Source organism: Strix uralensis, chromosome 7, assembly GCF_047716275.1.
Source record: "Strix uralensis isolate ZFMK-TIS-50842 chromosome 7, bStrUra1, whole genome shotgun sequence".
In the NCBI taxonomy this organism is placed as follows: Eukaryota; Metazoa; Chordata; class Aves; order Strigiformes; family Strigidae; genus Strix; species Strix uralensis.
In genome coordinates, this window is record NC_133978.1 from 12092691 (window position 1) to 12116971 (window position 24281).

At 41.2% G+C, this 24281-nt stretch overlaps 1 protein-coding gene across 5 annotated transcripts in view; it reads left to right on the plus strand.

Annotated features, from left to right (window-relative positions):
- Positions 1-5053: 5053 nt before the first annotated feature.
- GPRIN2 (G protein regulated inducer of neurite outgrowth 2) overlaps positions 5054-24281 on the plus strand; it is a 28991-nt gene continuing 9763 nt past the window's right edge. The window contains exons 1-2 of one of the 5 annotated variants that reach the window (XM_074873984.1): positions 5054-5124; positions 20459-20549. The gene's annotated coding sequence lies outside the window, so the exon portion shown is untranslated. Of the gene's footprint in view, positions 5125-14061; positions 14235-14336; positions 14382-20458; positions 20550-24281 lie in introns of those variants that run through there. The other 4 variants (XM_074873983.1, XM_074873985.1, XM_074873989.1 and 1 more) reach the window with 4 other exon arrangements.

Below are 24281 nucleotides of genomic sequence, written 5' to 3' on the forward strand. Positions count from 1 at the left end.
ATAATATCTGTAAGCAGGTTTGAGACACCTGAAAGTTTTGCTTTGTGTGGTAAGACCAACAGCTGTCTGCTTTCTATTACTTTTATGTCTGTGTGAGGAATGGTGAAGTTGCTTTAAACATCTGACCGCTTTACAGGACGCTACTGAACAGTTACCATGATCCCGGCCAGACGCACTGTCTGCCGTGCAAGCTGTGCTGCTTGTGTAGAGCGGTGTGAAGTGTGTAGGTCTGGGAAGCGATAACCCTCTGCTGATTCAGCTCTTGTTTCAGTCGGTTGGTGGATGGGATGGGCTGAGCTCGGAGGAGGAGATCTCACCCCTACAAGTTCCTGTGGAAGGAATTAATGGCAAGGTTGTTAAGCAGGGAGCTTCAATTTTGATTCTGTGCTGCACCACATACTTCTTGATCTCTAGTCTTTTTGTGCTGGGTTCTTGCACCACTTGGAAATCAAAATAAATACATGACATGAGGAACACGATTATACCCTCATTTATCTGTGATTACTAACCTTCTTTCTACCCCTAATTCTTTACAGGTTCCCTGTTTCATCCTACACATTACCACACTTGAAGGAACTAAAATTAATTCATATAAATCAAACATGCAAATACTGCTTGCTACATGTCTGAATGTGTCTGCTTCCAGCATGTAGGTATAGGAGAGCCCCGGAGCAACAGATGAAGAACGTTTCTCTGCGCACACTGTGTGTCTGATTATGGTCCTGATTGCTTCCAGCCAGAAGCTGGTATGATTTCCTTTACTGTTTTAAAAGTGCATCTCTAAGTTCAAATATAACATAATGCTGATCTGCCCACATTCACATACTGTAACTTCACTGTTGTATCAGAGAGAATTCTGGAAATGTCCTAAGAGACTGTCTGCCTAAGTTTGGGCATTTTAAAAAGTCTGTTAATTTCAAGTATATAGTATGACCTTAACAAATACGTATTCTGCATGTTCCAGCCTTGACCAGGATTGATTCACACTCTCTGCTTCCCAGTTGATGCTGTGAATATTTATTCAGTTGTGTTTCTCACCTGCTGGATTTGAAAAATAATTTTCTTCATTCAGAGAAAGTTTATCTCTGGAACAGCTGAGAGCAAGCTGAGAGTTTAATGCTTTGCGGACCTAGATATTGTACTATAAATTCTAAGTTTCTGGTGCATTTTTTTGTAACATAACTTACACATTTTCAGTGTACATATCCAGGTCTTGCTCCTTACAGTAGAACCTTGGCCTTTAAAAGCCCACATAAAAATTCCATTTGTAACTACAAAATTATATTTACTATATATCAGGATAATCACTAAGACATCCTAGTTTAGAATACAGGGTACGTGATGCTGCATTCTCCCCACTATTTAATGATTTTTGTAGTATTAGCAACAAAAGAAAGAAGTCAGGCCCCCAAATGGTAATACATATTTCTTCAGTATGTTTTCCTTCGTGCTCTGTTTTTCCAACTCTGGTGGCACATTCCTGTCATGTTTTTGAAGATATACATTCTCATGAAATGGCATAGCTCATCATCTGGGGAGATACCAAATACTGTAGTTTTTACTGTGTATGTCTGACACCACTTTGCTTACAGGCAATTTCCTTGCTTTGGTGGTAGTTAGTTAGTCTTGTCTTGAACGCTGAAATGATGATACCGTTTTTATGACTGCTTAGGTGGAAGCTTTCTTCTTCCTTTGGTAAAGCTGAAACTGATGCTGAAAAGGCAGATGTGGTCACTGGAAGAGATATGTAGAAAAGGTAAGCCTGAAAATCTGCTATAATTCTGCTCTTAAACCCTCTGAAAAATAGAATGTGTTAATTTAAAAACAGTGTTGTCATGTTGCTTGTGAGACACCAACTTAACTAATATGTTTGAGTAATTTATCACATGATATTCTTATAATTTCCGCTAGAGTGGACGAATCTGAAATGTATGTATTTTTTAAATTGGATATCTTTGTGAACTTCTGTTTACAGTCAAGCTGACTGCATGTAATTACTTAATGCTGTCTGTAGGAACACCCCATGACAGAGGATAGAAAAATACTTAAAGAAGATATAGCTGTAGAATCACAAGCATCCATAGATCCCTCTAAGTAATTCTAGCATAATTCAGTTGACAGTTTCCCTCTAAAGTCTAATCCCTACTGTAATTTATTAATAATCTTAAAGTTACAACAGATCCTTTTCAATGAAAGTATTTTTTTTTTAATTATCTTTTTTTTTTTTAAAAAAATTTTAGTCCCATTTGGCAGCCCTAGAATGATCTTTAAATTCAGGCATTTTAAGTGAAATCTATTCGAGTTCTTTTGCCTTAACATCAGTTTCCTTTTATCTGTGAGTTTTGACTTTCACATTGGTGGTACCTTCAGCTAGAATGGCCTCTAGAAAGAGGTAGACATTTTTTCCAATTAAAATGTGACTAATTTTATTGAGGTTGGCAAATCAATCAGGGACATAATAGATTAGGGTCTGCAGGGAGCATTGATGGGCACCCTAACTACAACAAATATATTACATCAAGAAGTATAATTATGAATGGCAGAAATAATTTCTATAGTGCCTTTAATTCCCAGGCTCCTGATTTCTGCACCAGGCATTAATTACTGGTAATTAACCATCACAAAAGCTTTTTCAAATAATAGTTACTGTTTTCCTTATTTTATAGATTGTTTAATAACTGGAGTTCCTCCAGATGCACACTTGTGTGACTGAGATAAGAATTTATCCCACAATCTACTGTTGGCATTGGACTAACATCTAGTTCTTAGCTTTAGCAGGCTATGGATAATTGATAATTCAATAAGGCCAAATGCCGGGTGCTGCACTTGGGCCACAACAACCCCCAGCAGCGCTACAGGCTTGGGGAGGAGTGGCTGGAGAGCTGCCAGTCAGAGAGGGACCTGGGGGTGTTGATTGACAGCCGGCTGAACATGAGCCAGCAGTGTGCCCAGGTGGCCAAGAAGGCCAATGGCATCCTGGCTTGTATCAGCACTAGCGTGGCCAGCAGGGACAGGGAAGGGATCTTACCCCTGTACTCGGCACTGGTGAGGCCGCACCTCGATGACTGTGTTCAGTTTTGGGCCCCTCACTACAAAAAGGACATTGAATTACTCGAGCGTGTCCAGAGAAGGGCAACGAAGGTGGTGAAGGGTCTGGAGCACATGTCGCACGAGGAGCGGCTGAGGGAACTGGGGTTGTTTAGTCTGGAGAAGAGGAGGCTGAGGGGAGACCTCATCGCCCTCTACAATTGCCTGAAAGGAGGTTGCAGAGAGATGGGGACGAGTCTCTTTAACCAAGTAATGAGCGATAGGACAAGAGGTGATGGCCTCAAGTTGCACCAGGGAAGGTTTAGGCTGGATATTAGGAAGCATTTCTTTCCAGAATGGGTTGTTAGGCGTTGGAATGGGCTGCCCAGGGAGGTGGTGGAGTCCCCATCCCTGTGGAGGTGTTTAAGAGTCGGGTTGACATAGCGCTGAGGGATCTGGTGTAGTTGGGAACTGTCAGTGTTAGGTTAATGGTTGGACTAGATGATCTTCAAGGTCTTTTCCAACCTCGATGATTCTGTGATTCTGTGACTGTTTCAGAAAAGAAAACATGAAAGATCTACTCTGTCATAAAATATCCATTGCAGACATTCTGAGATTCATTTTTTATTTTCCTTTCAAGAGAAAAGATGGGAACGAATCTGCCAGAATTGTTTTCCCTCAGCTTTGCTATTGACAGTGAGTGCCTTTAAGCACTCTGACTCAGAGTGTCTCAGGCTACAGCCCAGAACATATCTCCCAGTAAAATTACAGGTCTGAAATAGGGGATAGAGACTGGGCCAACTCAGACAACAGGAAAAAATCTTCAAAAGCTGCTATGTTTGGTGCCTCTAGAAGGGCCTAGGGAGAAACACAGCAAAAGAAGAAAAGGGGCAGTGAGGCAAAGAGCATTAACCTGGTTTACAGGGTTTGGCTTCCTGCTTTGGGTTTTCATCTTAGCCCAGTAAAACCCCTGACACTGCAGCTAACCTTGCTATTCTTCAGAGAGGCAGGCGCAATGCTTTCTGGACCTGCGCAAAGCTTCCACCGGAGTGTATCTGTCCCATCAATTTCCTTCTGACACAGAACTGGTCAGTGGTGCCTTGGGCACATGAAAAACTGCTACAGCTTGCACAGAGCATGCTGTGGAAGACAGATTTTTTCCATGCTTTGATATTCATCTTTTGCTAGGCATTTGAAGTCCCCAACAGACATGAACACACAATGCACTTGCTTTCTCTTTAGGGCCTTCTTACAAATCTTTTCAGCAGTGTTATAGTATACCTACTGATATGAAAGTATGCATAGGTAAAGTCTGCATATCAGCACTTCTACAGAAGTCAGAATGTTTCTCTTTTTTTCTACCTTTGCCTTTTCCTTCTAGTATGCTTTAACTGTTGGTGTTGCCTAATAACAAAATTTAAGCAATCTATAGCACCACCTCCTGTCCAAACTTGGCTTTGGTGTGAATCAATAGAGCAAACAAAAAAGTTCTCTTACATGTGACCTTTTTTTTTTCTGTCTGAAACAGGATGCAGAAAATGTGAACTTTAATTCCTTTCAATTGACTTTTCCTTCTTATGTTTTACAATAGGAATTTCAGAAACACCAACTCTGCTTTTACTGGAACATGTTCTCAGGGGTGTGGGGTTTTTTTGCTAATGTAAATTGCATTAAGTTAGCAGCTGTTGCTGTTTTAAAAAAAAAGAGTACAAAATGTTCCCTTAAAATTACTTTTATTAATAAGCTCCGAGTTCACAGATGAGGTGCACAAGGCCTGTAGAGATTTTTGCAGAGAAAATTACTTGCAAAGCTCTGGCTTGCATGGCTTTAAAGCTCTTTGGGGCAATATCTGGCTTGTTGATCTGGTTTGGTACACCACCTAGCCTTGGTAGTAGTAATCTAAACTTTGTAACTTTGACAAGGCCTTGCAAGATTACTTATGTACACGTGCAAAATGAACTGTTTACACAGCTGTAGCGATGTAGCAACAACAAATGTTGTTCTAATGCAAAAAATATTTTATTTCAGGCAATATTTCCTAACTCTCACTCCCTCTGGAACAGATAATGGATTTAGGCCAGATCTAATGTAAATAAGGTGTGAGTACTCTAAGACAAATGGGGAGGGATTGCTGAGCAGGCAGATGAACCTGCAGGCAAGAATGCATCTTAAGGTTTGGGTGAAGCTCAGGAAAACACAAAATCATATATATGGCATAGCAATTCTACCATGTGTAGTATAGCCCTAATTGATACAGCCTTATGGGATGCAAACTTTTAACTGAGAGCAAAATTTGATGTTTGTTTTTGGGAGCGTATACAACTGGAATGAGATACTGAAAGCTGAAGATCTGTTTGTTTTAACAGGTGCAGGCACATGCACCTAAAACGGCTCCATGTGTAGTAACACAGATTTACAGATGTCATCCCATACATTTTTGTGTTTAAAAATAAAAGCTGCCCAAAAGCGTGGGCAAGACTGTAGTGAGATCTTGAGGGTCAAGGATGTAAGAAAAAATTTTTAAAATCTTGAGTGTAGGGAAAAAAGAATAAACTTTTCTTATAATTAAGCCCTTATTTCATCTGCCTAAGTGATCCCTTTTGCAAAGTGGCCGGGAGGCGGCAGGGCAGGCGCCATCCTTGGGCTCTCTTTGCTGCCCTCCCTGTGCAAGCTGCCGCACAGGGCAGAGCTGAAACGGGGCTGGCGTTATCGGGACTCAGCTTCTGGCTCTGCCAGAATAAATGGTTCAGTATGGTCACAGAATCCACTAGAGACCATCTTAATATGTAAAGGAATTTAGTAGAAAAAGGCATGGTGCCTGTTTTTGTACTGCTTTTGCAACAAATAATGAGTACCTGATCCATTTACAGAATATTTGTCTAGTACTGATAGTGTCTAGTATGCATCAAAAATACATAATTACTTCTCCTAAATACACCTAATGCAATGGGATTTGACTCCAAGTACATTTAATTCCAAACAATATCAATTGGCTTTGGCCTGTGCATGAATCCTCAATACAAAGCATTAGAAATTAAATTGGGTATAGTGTAGATTACAATTGTTACATGGACAACATTGCAGCAGCTATGTGAAGTATTCAATTGGCAGGGAAAAAAAAAAAAAAAAAAAGGCAAAAAAAAACCCTCAACCCCCCAAAAACCAAAAAGGGTTCATCTTAACTCAAATCGTTTCATAAATCTAGGTTAGATCCTAGCTGGGAAGGGCCCAAATAAGCTGATGTGGGCATCCTGTAGCACGCTTCATGTAGTAATCACTAGAATTATGACTGCTGCAGCAAGAATGCTGCACACTGTTCCTGTTGTTAGCTCCTCACTTAAAATATATGTGAAAATGTTCTAGGAAATGAAAGAAATATGAGAAGGATGAAAGTAATTCTCTCAAGCTAGGAAGAATCAGTGTCATTCCTGCAGATATTGTTGCCTTACTTTACTCAGAAAGGTAATGTCTCAAAGCTAGAAAGCAGTATTTTTTCCCTAGGAGCTAAGGAAACGATTTCTGGCCCTTTCCCAGCCTGGGGCTCAAATTGTACATTCTTTGGTTGGAACTGCTAACCTGAAGGACACCTGCCTACCATTAGCCAGCTTATTATATGACTTTGGTTGTATATATCAAAAAGCACACTGTTTTTTAGGACTTCAGTTGATACCTTTTTTTTTCCCCTACCAATGTAATTTTTCCTCAAAGATAATGAACGAGATTTCTGACAGTCTATTTGTTTATTTGGCAACCAGGGGTTGAAGGATGGGAGAGAGTTAAAAAAGGAGATTTTCTTTAGATTCCTGAGACCTACAAGTCAGTATGTCCATGAGCAAAGGTTACATAAACTAATAGATTAGAACAAGATTTAGTTGCATAAACACTGTTACTGCATTTCAATCTGTCACAGAGTCAACCCTGCAGATTATTGCAGGCAGAGCTAGCCTGGAGCTTACAGTCCATCTCGCTGGACTGCCTCTGGCACTAGATACACTTGAAATAGCATTATTCCCTTGCTGTGGGGCTGCTCTGAAATCTGTGTGTACTACTTTATAGGTGTTATTTGTACAAGCCTTATTTAATATACAGTGCTGTTGCTCTCAGCTTGTGTCTAATTCAGAATGTCACCCTGGTATATTGGTTGCACAACAATTTTGCCTCTGTTTCATTTAATCAAGGGTTGTGTCTCTTACGAGGGTGGTCTGATATAGGCAGCCACAGGGACTAGATCCAAATCCTCTTCAAATTCCCCCAGCTTTCCTGAAGCCTCTGTCCTCCATCTCTTCCTTCCATCATACTCTTTCCCTAGCATATCCTGGACGAGCCTCTCAGCTCATCTGAGAGAAGTCAGGGAGATCAGTATAGGAAGGCTCCTGCTGCATGGGGCAAAAATGAGGATGGGTATGCTGCCCAAGCATATTGTCCAGGGAAAGGGAGGCTGGATTAGAACTAGAGGCTGGATTAGGACTAGTCAAACCATAAACCATGTGGCCAACAGACAACTGCATTATGATGACTGTGTTCTAAATTGTTTGGGAATATTCCAGGTCATATGGGAAAACAAAGCCTTTCTTGGAGCTGCAGAGCTCTGCTTTTTCAAAGTGCATCAGGGTCAGAAATTATGCTCCCAGTCTGCAGTACTTTCCTCTTGTACAGTTTTTTCCTTGGTGCTTTCCCCAGCTTCTGGCTGATACCATTTCCTCATTTTACATCTGGGAATTGAGGCATCAAAGTTCAAGTCTTTATTTAGGTGCTTGTCTCCCATTAAATAGAGCTAACTGTCTCTACAGCAGGCTTCGTTCATAGCACTCAGCCCTGGGCACCAGCTAAGATCTAGAAAAGACTCCGATACTTTTGTTTCTATTTGTTGTCCAAAGACAAAATAATTTTTTTGAATCAACCATTGGCAAAAGTAAACTATAGAGGTTTAATATATACATGAATGTGGTTTTGAAAAGAGTTCAGATCCAGATTTGCAAGAGTGTCTTGGTGGACAGGTCACGTAGGACAGAATTATTGGTGACTTCTCAAAGTGTCATGTTTTGTACTTTTTCTTTTTTTCTGGGAGCAGGTCCTGGGAGCTCTGCTGGCTTATGTGGTGCTGGCTTGCCTCCTTTCCAGTTGAGAGTAATGGAACAGATGGAAGACTAGCAATGAAATGCAGAGTAAAGCCAAACATGTGATTAAATTCTCAAAAAGGCCAAAGACCTTATTGCTTGAAAGGCAGCTTAAAGCTACCCCAAAACTGGTTTGAAAGGTTATTTTTTGTACAATGATTTATTGCTTTTTGCTACTAGATATTAAGCAACTGTAGAGAACAGGAGAGATGTTCTGGTGGTTGTGCCTGGGAGGAAGTGAGATCTGGAAAAAGGAGAAGTGAGAGCAGGGTACCCATGTGATAGTCCCTTGATTTAAGGTTTCGTGTCACAAAATCTTTGGTTTATGACAAAACATGCTTAAGAGAGGGGTCTTATTTGCATTCTTCATAATCAGCTGTTGTTCTATTCATTTGATAACCAAACAAAAAAATAGTGGTGTGTAGAGATTTGCTAAATCTTTGGAATATATAGGATTGCTTATATCAGCAGGCTGTCTTGCAAACTGCCAAGGTAAAATAAAGGCAAAAGAACAGGTCTGCTTTGTTGAGAAAGCTGCTCTTAAATCTGAAAAAGAAAGGAGATGACATGGCTCAAAACCACTAGTTTTTAGAGTACTAAAAATCCTGACAGCTTTCAAAAAGATTAATCCTGCAAAAAAAGAGTACTACATCTATGTTGCTCCTTGAAAAAAGTCATGTCAGTAGTGTTACAGCATTATTCCCAAGCAAGATGAATTTAGATGACCTGGTAGATTTCATAATGCCTTTATGAAACCAACAGATGAGATAAACCCACACAAATCATCTTCCTGTCCACAGAAAAATAAAATTGCAGAATAGAGGCTTATTCATAGACCATGCTACGACTGGGCTGTCTAACCAGCAGTTATCTTCTCTCAGGCAGAAGAAGCAGAAGTCATCATGCTGCTCGCTAGACAGAAACACTCTAAATGTGACTGACAGCTGTTCTTTTCTAAAAATAGATATACAGTGCCCCTCAACCTGGCACATCCTTAATTAGCTATATAAAAATGGCTTTTTTCTATTGATCTATCTATCTTCAATATATAATAGCGGAGTCCTTAATGAGTAAGTCTGTTACTGCTTTTTAACAGTGGCTTTTTGTTAAGCTATCATATGCCTTGTAGTGCAACTCAGGCAATAAGGATCTCTAGGGGAAGGGTTCAGTCTCAGTTTTTGTAACACAGAATGTTCATTGGATTAAATGAATAAACCACCCTTAGAATACAGACTGGACCTCACTCTCCTGTCCCATATTGACTAATCACTAGAAAAGATTGCCATGTTCATTCTTGCTTTTTCCCTAATTCTCAGTGGATCTTCAAGTTATTAATGCCACGTGTTGCCTTATGCAGGGTGAAAGTATTCATGCACACTAGCCCAAGCAGATTGTTCTACAGCAGTCGAGGTCAGTCCAAGTTGGTGTGGTTTTACACACAAGCACACACACACACACATACCCCCACACCCCGGCATGTATTCACACTCTGCCTTAGTGCCAGTGCTCACCTAACCCTGCAGTGTTAGGTTTGCATGGCGGAGGCCGATGAGTGCCAGGGGTGGTAGGAGAAGGGGAAGGAATGCAGAAACAACAGACTGGTTTACACTTTGGGGAAATTACAATAAAGGTAGCTCATGATTCTGGGGACTATTTGGACATAGATACCTAAACAATACTTTCTAGTTCTTAGTCAGTCAGCACTGGGAAGTCTGAGAATTCAAGAAGAGCTCATTTTCTTAAATAACTCCTCATGAGAAGATGGTCTAATGTTGCAGATACTTTTAATAAGTTAAGCATTTATATATAAATGGCATTGCTTTCTTAAGTAGAACATTAACATGTGATCAGATGGATTCTATCTGTAAATTATCTTTGAATTACAGCTGTTGCATGTTTATCTAAAAATTTTAATTTGAAATTTTTGTGATATTGCTTTTCTGACAGAATTGCTTTCTTTGCAAAATTCTATGTCAGAAATAATTGTGCTTCTTATGTCAAGTGGAAGGTGATGGTCAGTTTTATGTTTTCAGTCTCAAACGCATTTCACTTGCCTCCAGTATGTGTGAGTATACCTGCTATGCTAGCTCCTATACCGGACTGACTGTAATTATTTTGGGTATCTGAGCATAAGCAAAAACTGAAAACCTGCCACTGTATACAGAATGCCAAATTCAATAAGGGGCTAACAGTATGAAGAGTGCAGAGCTTCTGACTGGTTATAGGCATAGTAAAAGTTAAGTTTGACTATGGTGTATTAGTTATTATCTTGAAGGCTCTCTCAGGCTGCACTAAAGTGCTGTTAATCTTCAGAAACACTCAAAAATACTTTACAATGGAGATATGCAAGACCTGATCCAAATTGACTGTGGCAGATGACATTCAGGCAAATGAGCAGTGTTACCCACAAGACAGCGTATTGTTCCTGGAGGGCTACATTATTGTTGTAGACTAGAACATATTCCAGAAATGCATTAAGCTAATATCTGCCTGGTTGCAGGTGCAGTTTCACTGGCTTAAGTGGCTTTGAATCAACAGACAGCAAATACCAGCCTTCCAGGGTTTGCATATAGAGCCCCCAGACAGAGATACGGGCAAATTGCAAGCAGCATTTTTTGAGTCAGCTCAGAAAGGCACTTCCAGCAGGGCACTCCCCTACTGTGGGCACTTACTTGAACCTGCCTCCTCAGAGAGCAGCTCTGCCAGCAGCAGAGCTCGGGGTGTTCAAGGCTGGTGGAGGAGTTCAGCAACCACAGTCTGGGCAGGTCCAAGTTACCCCATCTGGCATGAAAAAGGTACTACGGATGGCAGCAGCCCAGGCAGTGCAAGAAAAGGCTGTAGGGTTATAAATGGGAAGGGGTGAGAGGAGGGCCTCAGTACAAGTTTTTAGGTCTCATATGAAGGAACCAAGAGACCCGGATGGTTTTCCCACCCCATACCCTCTTCTGAAGAGGGGTAGCTGGCCAAAGTGTGGTTAGTGAATTTTAAGTTGGACAGAGGGCTTCTGGGCTAGGATTGGGCTTCTTCTCTCTTGAATGTGGAAGCCCTGACTGCCTGGATGGAGTCTGGGGTGACAAAAACTGGGCTGCAGGTCTGACAGATCTGCCCAGTGGTGCCCTCCTTCAGCAGGCAAGCAGAGCTAACTGCCTTTCCTCACATGAGGTGACTCAAAGTCATGGGGCTGATGGCTTGCTTTCTTCTGATCTTCAGGCACCCAAATCAATAAATAGTAAGTTTGAAAGCTCTTTTCCATGGCTGGGCATAGGACTTTAATCAAAGTAAACACATCTCACATGTTTAAACCCTGGGTGAAGTTCTCAGGAAACATGAATGCTAGTCAGGCTGAGCAACAGTGGCAGAACTGTTCTGCAAAAATCCCATTGAAAAACAGTGTTTCCCTTCATCCCAAAAGAAACTCATCAACATTGTCTGGATTTAGCCTAATGTATCTGTAGGCTATTGACTTCTCAGTTTCCTTTAACTGTCAAATACATTAAAGAAAGATACAGAATAAATTCTCCAAATCTGAATTTGAAACATCTTTACACCCTCTCTCATTAAGTGTAAAATGAAAAAGTTGCATGCCAGTTGCATCGTTATGGATGCCCAGATGTTTAACCTGTTGAGGTAAAGGTTGGTGACCAGTATCTTTCAGTAAGCACATTTTGATGCTTTTAGTGAAAATAGTCAACCTAGCTGGACATAGCAAATCCAGGACAAGAGAGCTGTGCAACGTCCTCCTGTAGAGAGTTAAAAGAAAAAGAGAAATGCAGTATTACCCACACATTGTATCCTTTATATGTTCTTGGGACATCATTTGGGCAACTTGGGACAAGTTTGGAAGATGCATTTGACTGGAAGGTTCATACACTGAGTTGTTCCACAGCTGACCGCTGGCACCCATGGAACGATGCTGGAATAGCTACGAGCGTCAGGCGTGTGTCTCCTCATGTCAGCCAGAGGTCTTTTGCTGGAATAAGAAAGGAAGCAAAGTGGACTTGTCCTCTCCCTGCAGTCCTATGCCGCTGGGGGGACAGTTGCCTGGGCCTGATCCTGGGCAGCCAGAAATGCTGAGAATGCTCTGGAAGGGACGGCTCCAGGGAACTTCTGTTTCCGGCCCTTCAGGAAGGATGCAGAAGGTCAGCACAAACAGCTGACTTCAAGTGCCTACTCTGCCCCATTGCTGTAATAAACATAGCAAGTAAAATAAAGCAGCCGGAAAGCTGCTGCTGACCCGTGCATGGCTGTTAACCCCTGATATGCTTCCTGACCTGTAGCCTGAGGGAGTAATTGCTCTGTGAGTGTGTGGGGGGGTGTGTCTTAGGCACAAAGCCTGGAAGCACATAGAAAATGATGGGTTTTGCAGCCCATTTTGAAGACTCAGGGAGCAATCTTGTGTTCCTAAAAGCATCGGGAGGGGGGTCTTGGTCCCCCTCTCCCAGCTGAGCTAGTCTGGGTACTGAGTGAATATTTAGGAATAAAGTGAGAATGAGCTGTAAGTGTTTTACAGGAAAGGTATTAGCGCTTTACTGAACAGAAAGAAAGAGGACTTGCGTTATTTCCTTCTCCTTGCCCCATCAGAGATCCAACCAGCCTGCCTTGAGAGAAGTTTTAAATGGAGAGGAATAGGCCAGAAAGAAATAAAAGCGGCTCACAATGCAGAGACAAGGAGTGGTGCTTGGGAAAGGACAGAGTGTAGCAGCTGATAAAAGCGAGTGAAAGAGGAGATTCTTTACAGAAACAGGCCACCATGGATGGGGGCAAGACTCTACTGGCCACATCTGTCCTTGATGTTCCCCAGTGCACCGTGGGTCACACCTGGCAGCTTGGAGGGACATGGATGCCTGTGTCCTTGAGGCAGGGCTTCCCTGCCAGGCAGGGATGGGACAGCCCATGCTCAACAGCAGCACCCTGGGACCTTGCCAGTGCCTCTTGGGTGAGCCCCCATGTCAGGCCAAGTGCGAGGGCGTGGTGCTGCCTTCACACCTGTGTGCAGTGAGGGCCAGACTGGCCACAGCCTCCAGCAAGTTGGGGATCCCCCGTGGGGCGTGATGGCAGAGTGGTGGCACAGTGGTGCAGGTGGGCAGCCGTGAGCCCAGAAGTGCCTGCGCCAGGCATGGGAGGGAGGGCAGGCGTGGCGGGGAGTGTAGCTGCCAGGGCGTGGGACTGGTGGGAGGGCAGCCGAGGCCACAGCTGAGAGCACCCCGATGCGTGTGCTGATACATACTTTTTCAAAGTCACTTTGGTTCAACTAAGATTTGTTTTAGTAAGTGGAAGCGGGTTCCGAAAAATGACTTGCTGTAGAAAATTTGTCCTAAATTGTGTCCTGTCCATGACAAACTAGATAACTATCTGTAGCATACTGCTTTTTCCATTTCTTCCTACTCAGCACAGTCTCACTCTTTTCAATCTATGGGGATGTTCTTGCTCCTAGTCCATGCCTATACAATTGATGCATTCTGTGTTTTGGGGGTTTTTTGTTTGGTTTCTTTTGATCATTCGGAATTACCCGAAGCAATGGGTGTTTCCTACTGGTGACTTCACATTTACATGAGGGCAGAAAATGGACTCAGCCAGGCTGGCTTGGCCCAGGTGTCAGTTACTTAGTATATCTTTTATAATTTTTCTTTTTTCCCTTATCACATCTATTCCTCCCCCTCTGCTCCTCCTCTTCCTGCCCCTCTTTGCCTCCCCTCCCTGTGCTTCCCTGGCGGCATTGCCGGCTCTGCACAGGCCCAGTTTCTCTAATCAGATGAAGCCGCAGGATTATCTCTCTCCCTCCCTCCTAGGCTCCATTTTATTTCCTCTCCAGCCAAGGGGGGAGGCAGGAAGGGGCGTCACATCTGGGCATAGGAAACCCCATCTCCCAGTCTCCTGCCTTTGATGCTCTCTAACAATCCCTCCTCCTTCCCCTTATCATATGCTCACCTTAGTGTCAACAGCATCAGGCGGAGCAAGGACCCCAGTTTCTAAAGGAAATCTGAACTCTTTTGGCTTTCATTATCCTCAGATTTCTGAGCATCAATTTTAAATAGTCTCTAAGTAACTTGGACAGTGAAGCTGGATGTGCAGTCTCTGAGTAGGGGGAAGGTAAGGACCACCGAAGTCACGTATTGCCCGTTCTCTCGTCTTCTGTAAGGACACCGAGTCCTCTCCGTTTTGCCAGCAGGTCTTTGAGAGTAACAAAGCAGATGAAGGGAAGGGAGAGGAGCTGCACAGAGACAGACCCAGGCTTCTGTAAGTGCTTTGTTGGCAGCAGGGCGTTGATAGCTGGACTGAAAAGCCTAGAAAATTGTAGTTTTCTCTTCTACTAAAATGATGGGAACTACGGCTCTGAGCTTTAATTTAATTTAATGTAGTTCTGCAGGAGGTGGGTTTTTTGTGCTGGTGTCTTTCACATAGATGTTTATGTATTTGTCCTTTAGCAAGTGTTTCTAGAATAGACTTGTCACTGTTTCTTTGGGGGAGAAAACCCTCCATAATCCCGTTCATCTTATTCCTCTGCACATCTGCAAGTTCACGAAGATGCTTTCTGATTATCTTTTATGTGTATGTTGGGCTTTTGATACTAAAAAAAAAAGAGTAAATTGTATTGCTTTAAATTGTTACCTTTTAGTACCAATCTGCCAGAGAATGGCTTCCCTTATTTTCCACTATGTTTACCACATGTTTTTTAAATTCTTAGGAAGTTAATATCCAACACTACAGAAAAACTGAGGAATATTTCAACACCTTCTGCATACCAGCTTTGTTTTACACTCTTCTTTCTTAGATAAATGATCAATCACTATTTAGAATGACTGATAAAATTTTCTGTTAAACTGAAACATGTCTTTTACAAAGTCAAAGATTTGTTTTGGTTTGGCTTTTTACTGTCATTGGAGTAAATGTTGTAAATCAGAAACCATAGTAGAATAGTGTTTTGTGCACATGTTGTAGTTTATAACCTCCTATGATAAAAAGTAAGAATTTGTGCTGATGCGATGTTGGATTTTAGGTGAAGAGGTTTAAAAGGGAGGGGGAGAGCAAGCAGTAATTTCTGTTTAGAGAACTCTAAGGATGAAAGGTGCCTGGAAAGATAACCACTGGATAAATATATTTTGTAAGATGTTGATCTTGTGCATGAATAAGGTGGACCATGTAAAGACCAAAATCTACCTCTTTTCCAGTGATTCATGCTTCGAAGTAATCATCTGATACAAAAATACTGGTGATTTCCTTGCACTAAGACATTGATTAAAGCTTGCAAATAGTTGTTTACATGTTTAAGGTTAAGCATATGACTGAATGTTTGCAGGACCTAGATTGCAATAAGATCTGAGTTCAAAGACCCCTGCATGGAGTCTTTGTGTAAAAGAATTAAGTTTGGGGAAGGTTTCATTTATGAGGGTGGATTAGATGAGGGCTTCATGTTTTCATGTGGTGGCTCAGTTACTCTGTAAAACACTTTTCTCTGATTATAGGGTTTTGTTGATTTTTACCATCCAGACATTTTATCTTAACTGTACTCTAGAGAGAGCTGCAATTACAGTTTAGTTTATCTGACAATTATCTAGGGCTGCGTAAATAACAAGAGCAGTAAACTGCGTATAGCCTTGTGATGTCTCAGCTGGTTTATAATACCAAAAGTGATAATTCCCCATTAGATAACCATACCAAATCCACATTTTTCCTTCCATGGTAAAACTATACATATTCAAAATACACTTGAAAAGTAAGAGTATATGGGGGAGGATGGAACAGACAGAAATTATTATTGATGATCATTATACTTCTGAAGTTTAATTTTCTTTCTGTTAAGGTCAATGACAAAGTGTAAATTGGAGGTAGCTTTAAAACACTCCAGCTGAGCAGAGGTATTTTTTGTACCAGTGAGGTAATGTTACATCTGTCTGCAGACTGGTTTGTTCTGTGCAGGTCAGCAGCAAAATCCTCTTCCTTCTTCAGCTACTCTTCTGGAGATTAAAGAGGCTGAATTCTCCATTCCTTTCCCCTATAGTTAATGTTTTAAAATGAGGATGGAGTGTACTTGACTGGTCCCCTGTATTTGGATATTGAAAGGTGTTATACAATTTGCAGGAGAATGCAGCCTAGGAAAGATACTTTCAGAGGCTGATGAACTAGACAGAGAGCTGTTAATGGTATTTATTGATTTTCTGTGTTCTATAAGTATTTTTTTCAATGAATCAGAAAAAATAAAAATCTTATTTTTATTATCATATGCCATAGTTTTACTGTTGCAAGTGACCCTCAAGTCATTAGGCAACTCTCTTACTTCCTAAAAGAAACAAAAGTTTGTATCTTTGGCAGATGTATGTGATATTTCATTGCTTGTAGTCCTAAACCATTCTGGCCTAAGACAACAGTATAGCAAGAATCATAGGCTGCAAATGATCATAGACTCATAGAATCATTCAGGTTGGAAAAGACCCTCTGGATCATTGAGTCCAACCATCAGCCCTACTCTACAAAGTTCTCCCCTACACCATATCCCCCAACATCTCATCTAAACGACCCTTAAACACATCCAGGGATGGTGACTCCACCACCTCCCTGGGCAGCCTATTCCACTGTCTGACCACTCTTTCTGTGAAAAATTCTTTCCTAATGTCCAGTCTAAACCTCCCCTGTTGGAATTTAAAGCTGTTCCCCCTTGTTCTGTCACTAATCACCTGTGAGAAGAGACCAGCACCAACCTCTCTACAATGTCCTTTCAGGTAGGTGTAGAGAGTGATGAGGTCTCCCCTCAGCCTTCTCTTCCTCAAACTGAACAGCCCCAGCTCCTTCAATCGCTCCTCATAGGATTTGTTCTCCAGGCCCTTCACCAGCTTCGTTGCCCTCCTCTGCACTCGCTCCAGCACCTCGATATCTCTCTTGTATTGAGGTGCCCAAAACTGGACATAATACTCAAGGTGTGGCCTCACCAGGGCAGAGTACAGGGGGACTATCACCTCCCTACTTCTGCTGGTCACACTATTTCTAATACAAGCCAGGATGCCGTTGGCTTTCTTGGCCACCTGGGCACATGTTCAGCTGCTTGTCAATTAGAACCCCCAGATCCTTTTCTTCCACACAGCTCTCCAGCCACACTTCCCCAAGCCTGTAGCGATGCATGAGGTTGTTGTAGCCCAAGTGCAGGACCTGGCACTTGGCCTTGTTGAAGCTCATCCCGTTAATGTTGGCCCACTGATCCAACCTATAAGTTACACTTTACTTTCCTTGTCAGCCTTGCACTTCTTTTTTTCCCATTTCCTCTGACCGTGAGCAGTACCAGAAGGTTTGTGGGCACTGGCCTTTTGATTAATTCTTGCAGTTTCATTGTACCATAGGAAGAGTTTTTTAACTTGTGTAAACTGTAAAGCTGTATGCATATACAGTATCATATCTGAAAACTCTTCTCTTTGGGCTATTAAAATTCTGGAAGATCTGAATCATCCAAACTCTTAATAGTCTTTTTTTGACTTGGGGGGAGGATCGTGGGTGTTTCAGTGGCAAGAGTGAGATCTTTTCTGTAAAAGAAAAAGAGGGGGAAAATGAAAATAAATGTTGGAGTACAGTGGTCAAGAATATCTGCACAAGGGATAGAATGAGAAGGCAGTGAACTGACAGAGCCATTCTCTGGTTAAGATGGCTCTAAATGAGCCATTCTCTGGTTAAGATCATTTGATGCTATATTTCTTACGGATGCATTATAACTATTGAATTAATCTAAAGGTATGCAGCTGATAGTTCATATGGATCTTAAGAACTGTCCTTTAGGAGTATCCTCTGATTCCTAGTGGATGGTGGGGAGGAAGGTGGTCTCTTTCCTTTACAAAAGCTGTTAAAGTTCTTCTGAATAAAGTTCCACTGAGAGAAATGATCTTTAGCAACAGAAATCACAAAAAATCACTTTGGGGCTGCTTAGGTGTATATACTCAGAGCATGGGAATAGGGACAGGCTAACTAAATGAAGTTGACATCAGCCAGGTCTTTGCTAGTGTGATGTTGAGTGTGAGCATTAAGCACGTGAGTTATATCCAAGTGTCATTCTGCACCAAAAAAGCATCATAAGAAAGATCACCTTAAAACTGGCCTGTCCCTGTGTGCATCTTTAAAGTAGTATGTAGTCCAAAATTATGGCTTAACTCTTGTGCAGTGTGGATTTAATACAAAACAGAGAAAGGAGCAGGAGTATTTCTCTATCTGCAGAGTATTTTCTAACTAAGCTTTATCAAGGGCACACCTGAGTGTGCAAATGAATGTTAATGGGATTGAGCAGTTGTACTATCTCCATTTGCTTTACTCTAGTCAACAGTGCATAAGACTGACAGAACCCGGTTCATCTGAGATGAATTGAAAGATCCAGCTTCCTTTTCAGCTCAAACTAAGCAAACCTGACATGGAAACTAGAGAGATGATGAATACACAAAGCCACCCTAACTCTTCTAAACAGGAATTTTTTTAGACTTTTCAAATTATTTTATTGCTTTCTGCAAAGAATCTGATAGGAACATTTTGTGTTTATGTCTGAACAGGGTGGATAAGTGAGTTTTGAAATGTCAAGGAAAAAGATACATCTTGTTTCAGCAGTTTTATTTGGTTCTCTATGGCCTCTGAACTGTGGAAGGGGTGGAGTTCTTTTGTTGATTTAGTAACAAGAAAGTTGTTAATATTGGAAAGAAATTTTTGCAGTTCTACTGCCTCCTTTGTATGTATTATCTTACCTGTAGAATACAGGGATCACTTTTGTGGTTCCTTTCAAAAGTCATTCCTGGTTTATCTTGTTTCAGTAAAAGGTACAGGTTCCAATAATCAGTTAAACAAATGGTTTAATATTGCAAAATGGTTGCACATTCCAGCTTCTTTTGAGGCTCGGGATGAGAAGCTATAGGGAAACTTCTCATTGGTAATGACAGATAAAAGCACAAAATTGTAAAAACAATTAAAAAAATAAATAATTGAATCATTCAGTTTGGAAGGGACCTTGGGAACTCATCTATTCCAACCTCCTGCTCAAAGCAGAGACAGCTATGAGGTCAGATCAGATTTCTTAGGGTTTTGTCCACTTGGGTCTTGACTATGGTCAAACCAATGTTTGAAAAGCCAAGAATTCCTGTAACAGAAATTTAATTCTTTATTATTAGTATCTTGTTGCTAGCAGTTAAGAGCAGATGCTTAAAGAGTTATCCTCTAGCTGCCCATGTTATACAGGTGGGATCTTCCTCTACGCTAGAGATGACAGGAACCTTCATTGTCTTGCAGCTCTTGAGTTGTTCCAAATTTATATCTCAATAATTTGTGTTTCTGACATTATTAAATGTTAATATGGAAGTAGAGACTTGCAGATCATTTTATGGTTGAGATTAACCAAGAGGAGGGGAAACTTGCTTGTTTACATACAGCAGGGTGTGAACATAAGTTCTTGAGGAAGTTCATGCACTCAGATTTGACTAAACATTTGCAAGCTTTAGTCTGCTGCTTCACTGTGTCTTGTTTTTTCTCTCATTAAGGTCTCTGGTGTCAAACGAGCTTTGAATAGCATCTTGTGAGCATGGGCTCTCCTCTAGCCAACCTCTAATGTTTTTCTTCTCTCAGTCCTGACAGAGTAGAGAGATGCTCCCTTTCATCACTTTCAGATGTTTTCTCAAAACTAGAAAATAGTTTCCCACATAGGTCAGATTAGACCACAGAGTAACTGGGACAGTTGCTTTTGAGAGAAAGAGACACCGCACTTTGACATAATAACTGTTATTTATAACGAAATATCAAGTTTGGAAGGGAAACTTATTCTTCCTAGTTCTTCCTATGTTCTTTGTTTATACAGTTTCAAAACTAGCTTATACTGCAGTTGGACATTGGGAACTTTTAGCAACACTATGAAACACAGTTAGATAGTTGGCTTTTTAGTCCTTTTCAATACTCACTTGACTATTTGTGTGTAGCACCACTTATCCCTCTGGATAGAGAGTGCAAGTTGTTTTTCAGCTTAAAGATATAAATGAAGATATATAAAAGACAGCTTGCAGTGTGAACCAAGGACTTATGTTTGTTACAGAATCTCTCTGACATGAGATTTTCATTAAAAGTTCATCATAGTAAATAAAACTTGTGAGTGAATGCAACACTGCAGGACAACATGGTCTGCAGTTGTGACAGTTCTGCTTATAAAGGTATAATGAATCTACTTATAATAAATCATTGCTACTTAATATACCATGCATATACAGTATGCACATCATTAGCATGCATAGTATATATACATTATATATATATATGACACCTAATTTGAGAAATTCTATTAATAATGGATTTATGTATTTGAAATCCTTAAGGTTACTCATCCTCACTTGATGCTGGGATGCTGGAGGAGGGGATGCTTTAAACAGATGCTTCTGAGACATGAATAGTGTCTGAACTTTACCGGTAAGATGAGTTTTCTGCAAGTCCAACAAGAATTTCATGTAGAGACGCTCTATTTCTTTCAAACCAAATATTACAAAAGAAGGGCCAGAATACATTCTTCTCAATGTCTTATATTTAATATCTTTTATTCTGGGATTTCAGAGTGCCATGCAATCATGAATTAAGCCTTTAACTACCTACATCAGGGGCTTCTGCATCTAATCCCCGAGTCACAGATGAATAAACTGAGTCACAAAGTGAATGACTTGCTCGAGGTCATACAGTATGTTAGTGAGCAGAGACAGAATTAGAAGGCAATTGTTTCCTCTTTCTCATTATTGAGCAATTGTTTTTTATAATCTAGAAGTCAGTTTTCTGTCAGTCTACAATCTAGAAGTCAGTCTTTTCCCTATCACTGCTGAGGGCAGCTTCTGGAGGTAGATGATTACCTTTTTGAATTTTTCTTTTCTCCAATGTTTTGTGTACAGTTCATAAACACTGTCATTTAAATAAAGAATTAAATGGATTTTTTTTTGTAGTGTTCAATCACAGGGGGAAAGTAAGGGAATAAGAAATGAGGGTAAATTACTAGATCTTGCTAGATAAGTTGCCAGGGTTTTTTTAGGCAGGAAGGACATTTAACTATTACATGTAGAAGAATGAACCATCTTTGATTGTTTTGCTGGGGCATCTTTCAGCCTGTAAATATTGTCTTCCTTTATCCTAACAGAGATGTTTGGAGGGCTTCAGATTACTGTTACTTTTGTTTGTGTCACCATCATTCCTCTTTGATGCCACTATAGGAATTGGCATCCTTCTATTAAGGATGATGTGTGAACATGAAAAGCTGCTGTACTTGTGGCTGTATCTAGGCAGTATTTTTTAAGGCCGATTTGAGCTTGCTTTGTCTGACACTTATCTAGTTATAAAGCTTTGATCTCTGTCAGCATAACACTGAGCCCAAGTGGGTGAGAATTTCTGGGAGGCTGGGCGTGTTAGACAGAGGCTCAGCTCTGCACCTTTGGCCACCTCCTTCCAGTCAGCACAGAGCACATACACACCAACTGTCCATTGGCTCCCACAGATTGTGTGACAGAGCTTTAGGTGTCAGGTGCACCTTCACTTGTCAGGGTGGAATATCTCATTGCCCTTGTATTCAAAAGTAACTAACTACAGTGCTGAATCCTAAAGTTAAAGCTAGGATATCCATAGGGCAGGGAGGCTAAGCCAAGCTGAGTTCATATCTTCCCTCTAACTGTTGCTATTAAGCTTTCAAGCAAACAGCAAATATGATGATTTGAATATTTTCTACTAAAACACATGAATTTATAAGTAGATATTTTAATCACTTAGCCAGATTAGTTGGAGTTTGTTGGATGTGCAAACTGCTGGCCTCCTGGGAAAATTGCATTAATAATATGCAGCTGTACTCCCTTGCTGTAAGATTGGAAGCAGGTTGTAAGTGGGCTTTTGGTTTTCTGTATGATTTTTAAGTTCGTGATGCTTTCACAAGCAACTGTGATTCACATAGTTTGCAGGCTTGGGCCTCTGATGTGTAGAGGCTTGCTGAGCAAGCTATAGCCATGTGTTCTTGCAGAGTTCCAGATCAGTGGGTTTGCTTTGGGGGTAGTCTGTTCAGGACTGAAGAGTGGACCCAAAAAAGGAGCTTTGAGGAGGATGAGTCATTCAATACCAGACTGACCCTGTCCCCTCCACACTGGTACATGTGAGGGAATAGGATTTGATCCTCTGCTGTGAAGAGGAGAAGGTTCACTAGTGCTGTCTCTCTGAAATAAATCCAAGTGTAGATATGTCACTGCAAATTTTGTGCATTAAAGATTAATTCCTAAAGAAACTGTGAAATGTTTTTCTCACAGGACTTTTGTACTGCCAGTGGATATCAGTAGCCAGCAATTCTTAACAGCACAAACCTGGCAGCTGAATTAACAGTTTCTTTGCATAGTTCTGTTCTGCTTAAACCAGAAAGGCAATTATATTAATGTACCACTTCTGTAGGCACACACTGTTCACTGTAAGCATGATTCTAGGTCAGTGTTGCCTGCTGTCATAATATTTGATGGGATAGATTTTTTGTTAAAGACCTAGCTGCTGAAAACAGCTGATTACATGACCATATCAGCATTTTTCATTTGTAATGAAAAAATTTTAATTCTCCTGACTGAACAGATGAGTTTTAAAGAAGTGAGCTGTCAAATACTAACAGTGAACATCAAGTATGACTGTACAAGATCTCATATTTTATCTCTGTCAGGTATACATATATATAAAAGGGGCCTACAGGAAAGGTGGGGAGGGACTCTTTATCAGGGAGTGTAGGGATAGGATGGGGGTAATGGTTTTAAGCTGAGAGAGGGTAGATTTAGATTAGATATAAGGAAGAAGTTCCTCACTGTGAGGGTGGTGAGACACTGGCACAGGTTGCCCAGAGAAGCTGTGGCTGCCCCCTCCCCAGCAGTGTTCAAGGCCAGGTTGGACGGGGCTTTGAGCAACCTGGTCTAGTGGAAGGTGTCCCTGCCCATGGCAGGGGGTTGGGACTAGATGGTCTTTAAGGTCCCTTCCAACCCAAACCATTCTGTGATTCTGTGATTGTAGACTTGTACACTGAGGTCGGTCTATGTGCACATGGAGGTTGTGGGAGTACTGTTATAAATTTCTTCTAAAAAAAGATCAAAATCCTAAGAGATCTTCGAAGTCACTTCTGGGACAGATGATTAAATAAAGAAAGGTGGCAAAGAGGATGCGTAGTTGCCCAGTGCATCATGTGGTGGTGTCAGGACTACATCCCAACACATGCCTCCCTTGTGATGGAGTACACCCCTCTCATTTCCCAATAGTTTATTTACAGCCCTGTGTGAATTCTCCTTCCTGGGAATTCAATTAAAGTTGTCATTAAAATATTGGTTCATACTTGTCAGGCTCTTCTCTCATGGCACTCTCATTTTAGTCTTTTTAATTTTAGAATTTAGAGTTCCCAGCTCTTCCTTCCTGGCTCAGACTCTACCAGGGCTGTGGGCTGTCCCTGCTATTTCTTAAAAGCAAGTGCTCATCCTCTTGCATGACTTTTCTTATGCTGTTGGGATAACTGTGGACATAATGGCCTTGTCATTCTGCCTTGAGGTGAACGTATCAGCAAATGTTTGAATCTATTCACTTTCTGATGTGACAACTATTTTATTATCCCCTGGTGAGGTCAGTAGTGACAAGGCTACCCATGATAACTTCAGTGTTTGGACAAAGAGGTCTCTGCTTGGGTCCTCAGTGAAGAGATAGCTGAGGTTCATTACTACTCAGTAAAAAGGGGACTCTTTCCTTTTCATCTTGTTGCCCATCAATGCAGAGAGATGCCTATCCAGTGTGCTCAGCTTCAGATGGGCAAAAGACAAAGTCTTTTAGAAAAGTCTGATAGACAAAGTGATGATTAACAAATGAAAGTAAAACTGTGACTACTCAGTTTATATGTAGGTAAAACACACACGATGTATGCTTTTGCTATGCTGCACACTGAGTGTCATAACCCTTCTGCTCTCGTGTTTCCTAGCCTGTCTAATGTACTCCTCTTCCTCTTCCTACAAGTGAATAATGGTTCTGGTGACATGCACCACTGTCACCGGTGCTTCTAGTGGTGCAGAAGTGAAAAATAACCCCATTCATTTGCATACACAGTATGCACTTGTCTCTGTGTGCATCTGATGGTATTTGTAGATGGCCAGATCCATCTATCCTGTAGCTCTG